Source organism: Chrysochloris asiatica, unplaced genomic scaffold, assembly GCF_000296735.1.
Source record: "Chrysochloris asiatica unplaced genomic scaffold, ChrAsi1.0 scaffold00065, whole genome shotgun sequence".
NCBI classification, from domain to species: Eukaryota; Metazoa; Chordata; class Mammalia; order Afrosoricida; family Chrysochloridae; genus Chrysochloris; species Chrysochloris asiatica.
Window position 1 is genome coordinate 12,205,126 of NW_006408583.1, and position 3,419 is coordinate 12,208,544.

Genomic DNA, 3,419 nt, shown 5'->3' on the forward strand with positions numbered 1-3,419 from the left:
CCTGGCTTTGGGGTGCCTCATTGTCTCTCTCTTTGTCTCTTTCTGTGTATTCTTGATATATTGCAATTGCTGTCAGGTATCTCCTCCTCGTGAACCGAACCCCTATGTCGAGGCAGGTCCCCAACACCTAACAACAACAATGCAAAGGTGGAGTCCTGGTGTGGCGCTGTGGCTAAGGCATCAGACTGCAAAGACTTTTGCACTGCAAGGTTGGCGGTTCAAACTCACCAGTTACTCTGCTGAAAGCCTCAGGGTTGTTATGAATCAGAACCAACTCTAGGGCACTTAACAACAACTACAATGCAAAGGCTCTGTGGGATAATGCAAAACTGACTACAAAGTCAGTTTGAAGCCCCAGGTGGGTTGTTCAAATTCACCAGCTGCTCCTCAGAAACCCTATACAGGGTCACTATAAGTCAGAACTGACTTGATGGCACTTAACAACACCAACAGTAAAGCAGAAGCTGGGAAGTAGAATAATGAAAGAAAAGCAAGAAAGAAAAAAGAGAATGGAAGTGTTGGAGCAGGGGATGAGGAAGAGGACAAGAGGAAACTATAGACATGAAAAACAAGTACAGGGATGAGGAACAGGTAGGTCTCCGTGTCCCACACTGCAGTTCCCACCTCAGTGGCCAGGTGGGCGAGGAGGAGCAGTGTTGCCGTGTGTCTCACAGTGACTCCATGTGTGTCCGAGTAGAACTGTGCGCTCTACAATTTTATCAATGGCGGCTTTGTCAGAAGGAGGTCATCAGACCTTTCTTCTGAGGTGCCGCTAGTTGGACTCGAACCACCAAAACATTTATAACAATCGACTTCATTAATTGTTTGCACCACCCAAGGACAACCCAGGAAGGAACCCCCAGGCAAATAATTAGTACATATCCACTCTGAGAGCAAACCCAGGCCAATAGATGGGAATGAAAGAGGGAGAAGAGAGGGTGAGAAAGTTCCTGAGCAAGTAGCTGCCATGCTGTGTGAAGAGGTTTCTCAGCCAGCAGGAGCCAGGCCCCAAGGGGCAAGAAAAGCAGCTGGGAGCAGTTCTGAAAACCTGACCGTTGGTTACTGCTGTGGAGGGGAGACACTCATCTCTGCTCATCTCTGTGCTTCCGGAGTTATGAGTCACCCATTTCCCATGCTGCTGAGGGGCGGAGTGATGCTAAAGATAAATATTATAAACATTGGGCTAATTCTGCTTATTTCCATGAAGGCCAATGCTGGTGACCTTGTGCCCCTGGATCTTATTTATGCGTTAGTCATTGAGGTCTTTCCTGGAAAGTATTATTTTATTTCTGAGGCCAGTGTGGCAGTGAGTGCTCTCTTATCAGCGGAGGCAGGCAGAGCATCCCAGAGTGGGAATGAGGGATGCTGTTACCATGGTAAAGCCATGACTGGCCGAGCATCAGGAAGATGTTGTTCCTTACTATGTATCTGTACTCGTCCCTGATGGGGCATAGCTGATTTCCATAACCCCATCAAAGAAAGCTTATATGTCCTACTGGGGAGGAAAGAGAGAGCAATGTCAAAGGTGGAAAGAGGGTAGTTTTCAACCATGAGGCTTTTGGTTTTAAGCTTTTAATGGTCTGCTTAGGGTTTGCATAAGGTGGTTGACTCATGTCAGTCAGCTGGGTAGAGGGTAAGATAAACTAGTTAGGTGGTGCTAGGCCACCGGGGTCCTGATGTGGCACTGTGGGTTAATGTGCTAGACTGCAAGGTTGGTTTCAATCACAAGGTCAGCGGTTCAAGCTTGCCCGCTGATTCTCAGAAACCTTCTACAGGGTAGCTGTGAATCAGAAACAACTTGACAGCACTTAACAACAAACACATAGCACTGGACTGCTAACCACACTGTCAGCAGCCACTCCTGAAGAGACAGGTGAAATTTTCTACTTCTATAAAGATTTACAGCCTTGGAAACCCTATGCAGGGTCGCTGTGAGTTGGAATCAAATCAATAACTGTGGGTATAAATAGGCTTATTAGCTATGCAACATTGCACACTTAACCTTTTCAACCTGTGTTAGAATAAATATACGTTCACCAGTCAGAATCAACTTGATAGAAGAGGGGTTTTTTGTTGTTGTTGTTGTTGTTATTTTTGGTCTGAAGATTGATAGTTGGAAGTAGAAAAACTCATTTGGATGTTTGTTTACAAAAAGAATTCCTGAGGGTGGGATTGCTGTATTTACATCTTTAGTGTTTGTGAAGGGAGTTCTTGTGGCACAGTGGTTTAAGAGCTCAGCAGCTAACCTAAAGGTCAGTCTGATTTTGCAAAATCGAATAATAAACCCTCACTCTTGCTAAAATGAGTACAGGTTGGATTTGTTGAGTGTTTGTCTGTAAACACTCCTGATAACTCATTGGTGACCTCAAATGGGATGAGGCAGTCTGCCCCAGTTTTTCCTCTATTGGGGTAAAGTCCTTACTGGGGCTTTATAAGGACCTGCCAGTTGTCAAGGGGAACGGAGGCAGTATCCGGTATCAACGATGTTTCTCACAAATGTGTATAAGTGATTGCCTAGAAAAAGCACAACTACTTAGAGATAGAAAACAGATCAGTGGGTTTGGGGGCCTAAATTTGGGTTGGGAATGAGTTGGATTGCTTACAAAGGAGAATAAGGGATTTAGGGGCTATGGACTGTTTTATATTGTAACTGTGGTTACATGACTATATGTTTATCAAAACGATAAAAACTTAAAAAAAATAACTATCAAAACTCATAAAACTGTACACTAAAAAAGGATAATATTGAACTTATGGCAAGATGGCAGACTAGGCAGATGTACTACACGGACTTTCTACAACAAAGTTGTTGTTGTTGTTAAGTGCCATCGAATTGGTTCCAACTCATAGTGACCCTGTTTAGAATGTGAGAAGCAGCCAGTGAGTTTGAACCACTGACCTTGTGGTCTAGTGCATTATCCCATAGTGTCACCCAGAATTCCACAACAAAGATGTGAGACACAAAATAAAATAGACACAGATGAAAATTCTGGCACCCTGAACTTCAGAAGAAAGGTTAGAGACATGGATGGGGTGCTTGCTGGGAGGAGAGGCCAAGCAAGGATGATGAGAGAGGGAGACAGACTGGTGAAGTGCTGGCCAGATGCGACTAGACCATCTTGTGAGCAGCTTTGGCAGCAGAGAGAAGCCTAACAGAGCAGATTTGGGTGGATGATGGAAAAGGTTCAATTTCTTCTTTTTCTCCACACTTTTGTGGTTACCAGAAGTGTGGCCAGCTCCCACCCTCATCTAGAAGTTCAGAGCTTCATGGTTGGGAGCCATGCCAGTGTGAGGTAGGAGCTGGCTGTACCATTTTGGTGTGCTGCTTTGGTGCCTGGATTTAGGTGGGCTGTGCTCTGGACCTACAAAACCTTCAGAGCCACCAGACCAGCATTTAACCAGTTACCCTGCCCCAGCTT